The sequence below is a fragment of the Pantherophis guttatus genome, chromosome 11 (assembly GCF_059756535.1).
Source record: "Pantherophis guttatus breed Tessera chromosome 11, ASM5975653v1, whole genome shotgun sequence".
Taxonomy (NCBI): Eukaryota; Metazoa; Chordata; class Lepidosauria; order Squamata; family Colubridae; genus Pantherophis; species Pantherophis guttatus.
The window spans coordinates 6038138-6051312 of NC_142073.1; the positions used below are offsets into that span (position 1 = coordinate 6038138).

Sequence of the window (13175 nt, forward strand, 5' to 3'; positions counted from 1 at the left end):
GCTAAATGATTCAAAAGAGGGGTCTCCAACCTTGGCAACTTTTATTATTTATTATTTTTATTAATCATATTTCTATACCGCCCACTCTCCGAGGACTCTGGGCGGCTTACACCAATTGACAGTATACTAAATAGCATATTGCCCCCAACAATCTGGGTCCTCATTTTACCCACCTCGGAAGGATGGAAGGCTGAGTCAACCTTGAGCCGGTGAGATTTGATCCGCTGATCTGCTGAACTAGCAGTCAGCTGAAGTAGCTGCAGTACTGCACTCTAACCACTGCGCCACCTCGGCTCTCCACTCCCAGAATTCCTCAGTTAGCAAAGCTCAGCCTCAAAGATCCTAATAAAAGCAAAGCTGGCTGAAGATTTCTGGGAGTTGAAGTCCAAAGTTGCCAAGGTCGGAGACCCCTGATCCAAAAAAACCAAACAGACTTTTTTTTTGGTCTTATTGTTGCTTCTTTCTTTTTCAGGGAGGGAGGGAGGCCCTGTTTGTTCTTGTTGACACCCATAAATGCCTTACAAATGCTCTCTGTCTGCACAGTTAGATTGGGATCGGATTAATTAAACTCCCCATAGGTTCGAGTTGATATTTTATAAACGGCTGTTTATCTACGTTCCCTTTTCCCCCTTTTGTTTCCAGTTCTATAAATAAACTTATTTTTCCCCCTTCTCTTTTCTCCCAAGGTCTGTGGGAACGCCCCACGCGCATCTTTTGAAAGCGCTTTCTCTTTCGAATTGGGGGGGGGAGCCTCAGCTATTTGGGTTTCCAAAATTAGCACAAAGCCCCATCCATATCCATCCGTCCCCATCCCATTCCCCCCCTCCCGCCCCGCATAAACCACCCAAAACTCAGCAGGATGTGTTGGCTTTTTTTATTATTAGGATCTTTGAGGCTGAGATCAGACACCGGGAAAGATTAAAACAAATATGAATTTAATCAAGGGATTCTACTTTCCCGGTGTGGGAAGAGGAACACGCTGACATAAATAGAGGAGCAAGCACCAGGGCATCTAAACCATATCAAAGGGAACTTGCTTACCACTAACTGCTCGGATGATCCATATCATAACAACAATAAAGAAAAAAAACAATTATTTATTCTTTTTGATGTCTGTGGCTCAGAAGTGATTTCCCTTTTTTTTTTTTTTTTTGAGGACTGCAAGGTCAAGGCCAAGTTTTGTGTGTGTGTCTTCGGCCTCCCCTTCCTTTCGCTTAATTTATTTTATTTTTTTTTTGCCGGTGAAAATTATTGCAGCTGACCTACATTTGGGTTCTATGCGAGAAGGCAAATAATTCTGTTTCTTTTATAGGTAATAAAACCTGGGAGTGAAATGGAGGAAATATAAATTACTCACACCGCCGGCTAGAAAATGCACCTGTGGTATGAAAAGAAGGGTTTAGTCAAAAAGACGAGCAAGGCGAAAGTACGGAAACCAGGATGCAGGATCGTGGTTTGAATGTGGTTTGCCCGTTCTGTTCTACAGCCAGTTGAACTTCGCCTGGAGCTGTTGCAAGAAACAATCTCGCTCAACGATCGCGGCTTATTGCTTAACGACCTCTGCAAAAAAGGTAAAAATTGGGTCCGTCGGGTTATGACGAGTGACGACCATGGTGGATAGGCTCTATTACAGCCATAGCTCAAGGACTGCCTGCAGTTTGTTGTGAATCAATAAGGGGCGTGCATAAATGCACCAGCGTGCCTACTGTCCCTGTCTGAATGTTTTCTTTTATTTGTATCCTATTCATGTATTTATAATTATGTTTACACTTGTATCTGTCATAAAATACATGCTTGACAAAAAGAATAAATAAGTTAAATAGAGGTAGAGGCAGATATTTCTCTCTCTGGGTACAATGAGACTATATCTGTTGAACAAAATTCCGCATTGGCGACAGGAAGGGCAATCGGCCATTAAAATACTCCGGTAGTTCCATTCACTTGCCCAGACTCCACCCTGCAAGGATTATGGAGTCATTAAAAGATGATGATTTTTATATACCGCATTTGTATATATTACATTATGTATATATATTGTATGTGTATGTATATGTATGTGCATGTATATTTATAGATATATAGTTATTTTCTTTTGAGAGCAGGCATCAAAATTTCATTTTTTAATGTGTGCCAGTGTGTTCAAAGAAAGACATGACAATAAAAGTTATCTTAACTTGTCTTATCTTAATTTGGCTGTAATGGACAAATCATGATGCAATCATTACATCCAAACTGGACTCTGATTTCCATTGTAAACTTTATTCATCAAATAAAGTTAGACTATTACTAACCCAGACTTTTGGCTGTAGGTATTTTTCTTTGAGATGAACTGAATTCCAAACACACCTATATGTTGTTCTCTTGGCAACAATATGGACACTGTTTCTCATTGCACTTTTACAAGATGTTGTTTCAACTTCCTAATGTTGAAACAACAATGTTGTTCCTACATTGGAAGCTTCCTAATTTAGCTTCCAATGTAGCTAAATATTTTGCGGTTTGAGACTGGTCTTGTCTACACAACTAATCATTAAGTCTAGTCTGCATCTATAAAGTACTATAAATGATTTCCTCTGGTCGGATGGATGGGTTGGGTCTTCACAAAGGCTGCCTATGATGCAACATTTCCATGGATTTAATGCGTCCGTGTGCATTTTTGAGGAATCTGATCTCTAACTGAATTCCTCGATTTTCTGACTCCATGATTCCATTTGGCCAATGCTGCAGCCATCTTGAAGAAAAGCTTAGGATGGGGACAATGGATTCTCCATAGATCAAGGGTCTCCAACCTTGGCAACTTTAAGACTTGTGGACTTCAACTCCTGAGGAGTTCAACTCCTGAGGCTGAAGAACTCTGGGAGTTGAAGCCCACAAGTCTTAAAGTTGTTAAGGTTGGAGACCCCTGCCCTAGATAAATGACTTTGTAAATATGGAAAAGCAAGCTGGGTGGTCTTGAGTCCAGGTACAATGGAGGCACCATGGAAGATCTGAAGGGCTGGGTGGTGATAGGTCCCCCTGAAGAAAATCTAGAGACAACACTGATTGGGGTAGCAATGCAGACCGATTAGAAAATTCATGGACCGACTCTTTAAAAAATTATTGAAAACCTCATAAGAATAAAATGGAGACCTCAACAACACTGCTACGGGTAAGAAAAGTGGGAAACTCACTTCCTTCCTTCCTTCCTTCCTTCCTTCCTTCCTTCCTTCCTTCCTTCCTTCCTTCCTTTCATCCTCCATTCATCCATCCTTCCCTTCCTCCCTCTTTTCTTTCCTCCCTCCCTCCCTTCCTTTCTTCAATCCTCCTTCCATCCTTTTTCCTTCCTTCCTTCCTCCCTCCCTCCCTTCCCTTTTCTTTTCTTCCCTTTCTTTTCTTCCTTCCTTCTTGCCTTCCTTCCTTTCATCCTCCATTCATCCATCCTTCCCTCCCTCCCTCTTTTCTTTCCTCCCTCCCTTCCTTCCTTCAATCCTCCTTCCATCTTTTTTCCTTCCTTCCTTCCTTCCTTCCTCCCTTCCTCCTTCCTCCTTCCCTTCCCTCTTTTCTTTTCTTCCTTCCTTCTTGCCTTCCTTCCTTTCATCCTCCATTCATCCATCCTTCCCTCCCTCCCTCTTTTCTTTCCTCCCTTCCTTCCTTCCTTCAATCCTCCTTCCATCTTTTTTCCTTCCTTCCTTCCTTTCTCCCTTCCTCCTTCCCTTCCCTCTTTTCTTTTCTTCCTTCCTTCTTTCCTTCCTTCCTTTCATCCTCCATCCTTCCTTCTTTCCTTCCCCTCTTTCCTTTTCTTTTTTCTTCCTTCTTCCTTCCTTCCTATATTGATAATTATGGAAAAATTACTTTCTTAAGATATGCATTTCTTTAAAAAAAAAAAAGAATGAAAGAGGTTATTGTTTTTTAACTCAACTTGCTTTATTCAAGGTTAAAGGTTCTCCAGGTCAAAATATTTTGCCTCGGTATCTCTAGAGAGGAGGAGAGGAAGGGGGAGAATCACCCAGAGCCATAATTTGTCTTAGAATTTCTTTTGAAACGCTACAAGAAAGCCTAACTACTGCTCTTTTCCCTCTGTTTCTTATTCCAGCAATCCCTTTATCTGGCTTTCATTTCCAGCCCTGCTTGGCCTCTTTTGTAGCAAAGACTTCAGGGAGCCGAAGTCACTTTTGCAGCCCTTGTGATGTTCGGGAAGATTAAAAAACAGCTTTGAAGCTTTAACAGTGCTCTGTAAACCCCGTTGGTACAGGACCTCAGACAGACCAAAACCATCTGGCAAACTGACATAAAGACAACGGCAAAGTGATTGAAACAGTTTCTTCAAAGCAACAATAGCTGGCTGGCAGGTTTGTAGAGTTGGAGCTTTTGCCTTTCATGTGTCACCCTCCCAAAAGTCACAAGAACACCTAGGCAATCGCAGGGAGGGGAAGAAGGAAGCCAAGGACCACTGATGGGAGCAAGCTGCTCCCACGAGTTCCCAGGAGGAGGAGGAGGAGGAGGAGGTGGAGGTGGAGGAGGAGGAGGAGAAGAGGAGGAGGAGGAGGAGGAAGGGAGGAGGAGGAGGAGGAGGAGAAGGAGAAGAAGGAGAAGAGGAGGAGGAGGAGGAGGGGAGGAGGAGGAGGAAGGGGAGTGGGAGAAGGAGAAGAAAGAGTAGAAGAAGAGGAGGAGGAGGAGGAAGGGGGAGGGGGAGAAGGAGAGCAAGAAGAGGAGGAGGAGGAGGAAGGGGAGTAGGAGAAGGAGAAGAAGGGGTAGAAGGAGAAGAGGAGGAGGAGAAGAAGAAGAGGAGGAGGAGGAGGAGGAGGAAGGGGGAGGGGGAGAAGGAGAGCAAGAAGAGGAGGAGGAGGAGGAAGGGGAGTAGGAGAAGGAGAAGAAGGGTTAGAAGAAGAGGAGGAGGAGGAGGAGAAGAAGAAGAGGAGGAGGAGGACGAGGAAGGGGGAGGGGAAGAAGGAGAGCAAGAAGAGGAGGAGGAGGAAGGGGAGGAGGAGAAGGAGAAGAAGGGGTAGAAGGAGAAGAGGAGGAGGAGAAGAAGAAGAGGAGGAGGAGGAGGAGGAAGGGGGAGGGGGAGAAGGAGAGCAAGAAGAGGAGGAGGAGGAGGAAGGGGAGTAGGAGAAGGAGAAGAAGGGTTAGAAGAAGAGGAGGAGGAGGAGGAGAAGAAGAGGAGGAGGAGGACGAGGAAGGGGGAGGGGAAGAAGGAGAGCAAGAAGAGGAGGAGGAGGAACGGGAGGAGGAGAAGGAGAAGAAGGGGTAGAAGGAGAAGAGGAGGAGGAGAAGAAGAGGAGGAGGAGGAGGAGGAGGAGGAGGAGGAAGGGGGAGGGGAGAAGGAGAGCAAGAAGAGGAGTAGGAGGAGGAAGGGGAGTAGGAGAAGGAGAAGAAGGGTTAGAAGAAGAGGAGGAGGAGGAGAAGAAGAAGAGGAGGAGGAGGAGGAGGAAGGGGGAGGGGGAGAAGGAGAGCAAGAAGAGGAGGAGGAGGAGGAAGGGGAGGAGGAGAAGGAAAAGAAGGGGCAGAAGGAGAGGAGGAGGAGGAGGAGGAAAGGGGAGAGGAGGAGAAGGAAAAGAAGGAAAAGAAGAAGAGGAGGAGGAGGAGGCTTTTTTAGTCCAAGGTGGATTTCTTTTGGTAATTGTATAATTAAAACACTTGATTTGATATTGCTAAAAAAATCTTTGCAAAGAGGAAGAGCTCTTCAGAGGATAGATAGATAGATAGATAGATAGATAGATAGATAGATAGATAGATAGATAGATAGATAGAGATGATAGATAGATAGATGATAGATAGATAGATAGATGATAGATAGATAGATAGATAGATAGATAGATAGATAGATAGATGATAGATAGATAGATAGATAGATAGATAGATAGATAGATAGATAGATAGATAGGACAGATAAATGATAAAGATATAGATGGATGATAAATGGGTAGATGATGGGTAGATGGATAGACAGACAGATAGAGATGATAGATGATAGAGATATATAGATGATAGTGAGAGATGACAGATGAATGATAAAGATATAGATAGATGAGAGAAAAATGATTAGATAGATGAGAGAGAAAGAGATGACAAAGATGGATAGAGAGATGATAGATAAAAGATGATAGAAATGGATAATTGATGATAGAGAGATGACAGACAGACAGACAGACAGTCAAGCAACATGCCTAGGGGACAAATAACATCAGAAAGGAACGTGATTTCATCCCAAGGAGCAAAACAACGCTTGAAGAGAACCCATAACTATCTGCCTAATTGCAATGGTGTCGTTTGTAAAAAAAAAAAAAACCAAAAAAAAAAAAAAACCCTAGCCATACGCATCTTCTGAACTGGAACTGTGCCTCCCAACATTCAAAGTTGGAAGCGTTAAAAGGAAACAGAAGAAGAAAGAAATCACAGAAGAAAAGGATGCTGTGATCTCCGACTACATCAAATGTGTTTGTTACATTTCCCTGGGTGATCTTGAATATTTCCAGGAGAAGGGAGATATTAGAAAGACGGATTTACATATTACAGATGCTGTCAGTTTTCACTGCCGACTTTTGGACTAGCAAGTGAAAAGTAAGTCCCATAAAGGAAGTCATGAACTAAGGAAGCGCCACCAAAGGCTGAACAACGGGCGCATAGTTGAACATGGCGGAAACTTACATTGGAGGAAATACTTTGATTCACAGGGTGGGACTTGAAGCTACTCTACATTTTTTTTTTTTTAATTTGATTTATATGCCACCCTTCTCCGGAGACTCAGGGCGGCTTATAATGCGTTAAGCAATAGCCTTCATCCTTTTATATATTTATACAAAGTCAGCTTATTGCCCCCACAAACTGGGTCCTCATTTCACCTACCTTAGAAAGGATGGAAGGCTGAGTCAACCTTGAGCCTTGGCGAGATTCGAACCCTGCAGTAATTGCAGGCAGCTGGTCTTAAGCAGCTTAATAACAGGGTGCCTTAAACCCCTGTACTACCAAGGCTCTTTTAAAGTTATCAAAATCCAGCATCCAAAAACAAGTGACTAACTACCCCCTTTCCCCCCCCCCCCCATGTTGTTACTAGGTAACTCTGACGACTTTTGGGTTGCGCAAAAGCTGCTACTGCAGTGACTAGGTTTGTACATCACCCTAAATCATGGTTTGTTGATTAAACCACAACTGGCTTGCATCCAGCCTACAGAGAGTCCTTTAGCAAAAATACAATCAAGGCTCTCCTCGTATAACGCGGACCATAAATTACTTATCTGCGGATTTATAATTTGAATCCTTTTTTCTTTAATGATGGAAAAAGGCGACTGACTGCCAGATTCGGTCAACAGGACAAAATGCTGGAGAGATTTCCTGGCTTATTTTCCCTGCTTGGCGTCTTTCATTTCTTGCATTCTTCTCATCTTGGTTACTATGAAGCTACTCCTTCTCTCCTTCTGCACCCCGTGGCCTCTTCGTCCAATAAATCAATACAAGCCAACTTGGAAAGGTTAGACAGTCCTTTGCCGAAAGCTCTAACTCTCTGTTTATGTGCCCCGAGACCGGGAGCTAAACATAGTTGGGAAGGGTTAACGGAGAAGCGAAGTAGACATGGAACAGACCTTCTAAACCTACACCTTTGTCTCTCTTATTTTTCAAAATAGCCGCAGCACGAAGGATGTGTGAGCCACGGACAAAATCACGGTTCTCTGAAGCAAGATTTATTGAGTGTACACTATGAATTAAGCCTCGGGGAAAGCAAACCAGATTTGGCTCAGGGGGAAGGAGATACCTTGGCTGTGTTTACACATTGCAGGAAGCTGTTGCCGAGTTCACACAACATCCCAAGGTATATAAACCATGGTTTGCGAACTCCGCTGGCTGGTTTCGCATGACAGGGGGAGCCAAAATCCAACAAACCACGTTAAGGTGTGTTGGGTTCAGTGGTGAAGTCCAAATTTTTTTTTTACTACCGTTTCTGTGGGCGTGGCTTGGTGGGCGTGGTGTGGCTTGGTGGGCGTGGCAGGGGAAGGATACTGCAAAATCTCCATTCCCATCCCACTCCAGGGGAAGGATACTGCAAAATCCCCATTCCCTCCCCACTCCTGGGAGAAAGATAGTGCAAAATCTCCATTCCCACCCCACTCTGGGGCCAGCCAGAGGTCGTATTTGCTGGTTCTCCAAACTACTCAAAATTTCCGCTACCGGTTCTCTAGAACCTGTCGGAACCTGCTGGATTTCACCCCTGGTTGGGTTTCAACACAATGAATAAACCAAGCCAACAGCAACTTACTCAACTAATAAGAGGTGGGCAAGGATGGATGAACCAGATGGGTTTTTGCAACAGTTTGGTTGAAGATTGGCACTTCCAGTTTTCAGCAAAACTACGCCCATAGCAAACCACTGTTTTACAAGCGTGGCAACCACTTTACAACCAACTTGTTTGCTTAATGACCGCTGCAAAAAAAAAAATGATGATAAAATCAGGTTTGTCATCTGACCAATCCATTTTACAACCATCACAACTTATGATTGCAATAGGCAGGCTCTATGGGTAGTCCTCAGTTTACAACCGTTCACTTAGTGACCGTTTGAAGTTACAACGGAACCAAAAACAGCGACTTATGACCATTTTTTTTCACACTTACGACCGTGGCAGCATCTCCAGAGTTAGGCGGTTTACATTACGATGTTTGATAATTGACTCACATTTATGACAGTTGCAGTGTCCCCTCCCCCCCTCCCCCGGGGTCATGTGATCCCCTTTTGCGACCTTCCGACAAGCAAAGCCAATGGGGAATTCATTTAACGATCGTGTTACTAACTTAACAACTGCAATGATTCACTGAACAACGGTGGCAAGAAAGGTCGTAGCATGGGGTTAAAAGGTGCTTGGCAGATTTCTCACTTAGCAACGTAAATCTGGAGCTCAACTGTGGTCGTAAATCGAGGACTGCCTGTATTACGGTCGTAAGTCGAGGACTGTGTGGAAGGCACTGTGTTGACCCATCTTCCTGTTAAGCCTTCTTTGTTCTTCCCATTTCAAACTGAGCCTTGTTGGCGCAGCGGACTAAAGTGCTGTTAATTAGCACTTGGCTGCCAGCTGCCTGCAATTACTGCAAGTTCGAATCTCACCAGGCTCAAGGTTGACTCAGCCTTCCATCCTTTCGAGGTAGGTAAAATGAGGACCCAGATTGTGGGGGCAATAAGCTGACTTTGTATAAAAAAGAACACTGCTTAGGGGGGGCCAAAAGCCCTACTAAGCAGGTATATAAATTTAAAGCGCTCCATGGCATAGGACCCGGGTACCTTCGAGACCGTCTTCTGCCACCAATAGCCTCCCACAGGCCAGTTCGCTCCCACAGAGAGGGTCTCCTCAGGGTGCCATCGGCCAAGTCATGTCGGCTGGCGACACCCAGGGGGAGGGCCTTCTCTGTGGGAGCCCCAGCCCTGTGGAATGAACTGCCCCCCGCAAATTCGTAAGATTTCTGACCTCCGGGTATTTCGCTGCGCACTCAAGACCCTGTTGTTCCGCCAGGCTGGGTTAGCAACATAATTTTAAATTGGATGTTTTAAATTTTTGGGGTTTTAAATTAAGCCAAATTTATTTAATATTTTTAAATTATTTTAAATTGATGTTTATTCTGTTTTTAATTAGGCTGTACACCGCCCTGAGTCCTTCGGGAGAAGGGCGATATAGAAATAAAATTATTATTATTATTATTATTATTATTATTATTATTATTATTATTATTATTATTTATTGGTTAATCTTTAGTGAGATTCACAGCCTTTGAGGCTGGTTAATAGCTCAGCAGCTCGAGTCCTAACCAAGGACCTAGGAACTGTTAAGGTATCGTCGGAGGATGTAAGCTGTTCCGAGTAAGGTGGTTTTTTGTAGAGTCAAAATATTATTATTATTATTATTATTATTATTATTATTATTATTATTAAATCTTTAGTGAGATTCACAGCCTTTGAGGCTGGTTAATAGCTCAGCAGCTCGAGTCCTAACCAAGGACCTAGGAACTGTTAAGGTATCGTCGGAGGATGTAAGCTGTTCCGAGTAAGGTGGTTTTTTGTAGAGTCAAAATGTTCAAGTCCGGCAGATTTAGAATTTCTAATTATTTATTATTATTATTATTATTATTATTATTATTATTATTATTATTATTATTATTATTATTATTATATACAAAAGTATGAAGGCTATTGCTTAACTTATTGTAAGCCGCCCTGAGTCTCCGGAGAAAGGGCGGCATATAAATCGAACCAATAAATACAATAAATAAAACTGCACGCCTCGTGGCTCTCTCGCCTTTTAAGAAACAGAAAAGCACAGACCTGCTAATGAAATGTTACACAAATAATAACACAACAAAGCCGGAACTCCCACGCAAAACAGCGTTTTTCATGAACGTAGGGAAGCCTCCGCTTGCACAGACACACTGGCAGGTCTGCAGGCTAACAGGCAAAGCGTTGGAAGTGCGCGGCCGCGTGTGCGGTGAGTGCTATTTCCAGCACCTGTAGCATCTGCTCTGATTAATCCTTTCAAAAAGCAACTGGCGTTCAAAGGAATTCACACGGTGGGGAACCTTTTACATCTGTTACAGTGTCAGCTACGTATTTCCAAAGCTTGGCTTCTCTCTTACCGGTTTCTAAAATGTAATCTTCATCCAGGGGGTGGCCGATTTGGTCTTTCGGGGCAGGCAAAATAACACACACCCCTTCTTAGGAAAAAGGGTTTAGGGTTTATTTAGCCCAGGGATGCCCACATCCCACCCAAAAACATTTTCTGAGCCTGCTCTGGATTTGGCAGCCAAAATGTGGTTGGCGAACTTCGTGAATCAGTGTGTGGAGCAAACCAGGGAAAAAAAAAAAAAAAAGTCCTTAATTTATGGTTTTGGGTTTTCGACAAACTCCCCGTGGCTTGCTTTCATTCAATAAACGGTGGTTCAGTTAATCTTAGGTTAGGGCGTTATGCAAACCCAAAGACTTGGTTTCGTTGGGACACCCAGCCACACCGTAACCAGGGATGGTTTGATTTCTTAAAATAGCACTTTTTTTAAAAAAATTGAGTTTGGTATATTTAAAAACATTCATTGAATAAGTCTCCAGGAGCTGGGCCCATGATCTCTGCTATGCTGCAAAAATATGGGTTTTTTTACAAGTCGCAACACCTGCGTGCCTACGACGTGAGTTCTGTTTATGTTGATTTAATTCCGGTTTATGGATTAGGGAGGAATAATTACTTGGATAGAAGTATTGTGGATTGCATTTACTGCAAAATCTCTGAGCTTCGTTCCTAAATAAGCAGAGCCAATATCACACCAAACTTTTACTCTGTTGCGTGTGTGTGTTTTTCTCAGCGTTTTCCATTAAAAACACCTTTTTTATTTATTTATTTTTTTATTTTGAATTTGTATACCGCCCTTCTCCCTGAGGACTCAGGGCGGTCAACAGCCAAGTAAAAACATCAAGTACAAATATTAAAATACAGTTAAAATATATATATATAAATTTGGCCCCATTAATTAAAAACAATAAACAAAACACTTAAAAACACTTAAAAAATTAGGGTTGCTGCTTTGATAACAATGTTAGCCCTTTCTCAATTGCACTAACTCAAAAAGTTGCTAACTGAAGATGCCCCTACGAGCAATTGTTGGAAATATTTCTTTCATGTTATTCAATAATCCAGCAGCCAAACTGATCTCTTAACAACCTCCAAAGTTACTAAATAATCAAGCAAGTTTGCCTTACCTGAACTAGAAATCCATATTTCATGAAGGGGAAAAAAATGCTGAACCCATTTTCCTTGGCGTATCACACCCCCAAGTGGAAGGAAACACTCCCAATCTGTAGAACTTCCTTCTCCAAGGAGGCGCCCACCAGGGAGAAAGAGACAACTGGGAGGGAAGATGCTTCCCATGTCTTTTGAACTACATCTCCCATGATCCCAATTGCCATAGCGAAAGCAAGGGTTTGTGGGAAAGGTAGTTTTGTTTATCTCATCTCACTCACAGGGCGACCCTGGACTGTGCACAATTAAAAACACAATTTTAACTAACCAGGATTAAAAATTAAAAAAAATTAAAAAATAAACATCCAGAAGACATGAGAATGTCTACCCTTGTGTGCACATTCCCAGAATTCCCCAATCCACTGGCTAGCTGGGAATTTGGGAGAGTGGTCAGGTCACCCTGCTGAGTATGGATTGGAAGTTGTGGTAGAAGAAATGGTTAAGAGCAAAATTCCTCTTTCCAACGGGAACAAAATTTTGCAAAGAAGGTAGGAATAGAGAACATTTTTCAGCAGGTTCACCAAACTTAAGATAATGTAGAGAGTCAAGCAGGTGTCCTTGAAGCAAATATTTGGACATTGGTAATAAAAAGGGATGCGGTGACTCAGTAGCTAAGACACTGAGCTTGTCAATCGAAAGGTCAGCAGTTCAGCGGTTCGAATCCCTAGTGCCGCGTAAGGGGTGAGCTCCCGTTCCTTGTCCCAGCTTCTGCCAACCTAGCAATTCAAAAGCGCGTAAAAAAACGCAAGTAGAAAAATAGGGACCTTTGGTGGGAAGGGAACAGCGTTCCGTGCGCCTTTGGCGTTTAGTCATGCCGTCCACATGACCACGGAGACGTCCTCGGACAGCGCTGGCTCTTCGGCTTTGAAACGGAGATGAACATCGCCCCCCTAGAGTGGGGAACAACTAGCACATATGTGCGAGGGGAACCTTTACCTTTACCTTAAACTGGCAATCGTCGACTTACAACAGTTCATTTAGTGACCGCTCAAAGTCACAATGGCACTGAAAAAAGTGACATGACCATTTTTTGTACTTTATTTTTTATTTTTATATGCCGCCCTTCTTCAGAGACTCAGGGCAGCTTACAATGCGTTAAGCCAGTGGTTCTCAACCTGTGGGTCGGGACCCCTTTGGGGGTCGAACAACCCTTTCACAGGGGTCGCCTAAGACCATCGGAAAACACATATTTTCAATGGTCAATGGAATAACTTTATGGTTGGGGGTCACCACAATATGAGGAACTGTATTAAAGGGTCGTGACATTAGGAAGGTTGAGACCCACTGCGTTAAGCAATAGCCGTCATACTTTTGTATATTTTTTATACAAAGTCAGCTTATTGCCCCCACAACCGGGTCCTCATTTTATCCACCTTAGAAAGGATGGAAGGCTGAGTCGACCTTGAGCCTGGTGAGAATTGAACTCACAGTAATT

General features: G+C 43.2%; 1 long non-coding RNA gene across 1 annotated transcript; it reads left to right on the top strand.

Annotated features, from left to right (window-relative positions):
- Positions 1 to 894: 894 nt before the first annotated feature.
- On the top strand, positions 895 to 9610 carry LOC148112266 (uncharacterized). Its single transcript, XR_015729555.1, has 3 exons — positions 895 to 1571; positions 4073 to 4328; positions 7602 to 9610. It is a non-coding gene; the product is annotated as an uncharacterized LOC148112266 (long non-coding RNA).
- The last annotated feature ends 3565 nt before the right edge of the window (positions 9611 to 13175 follow it).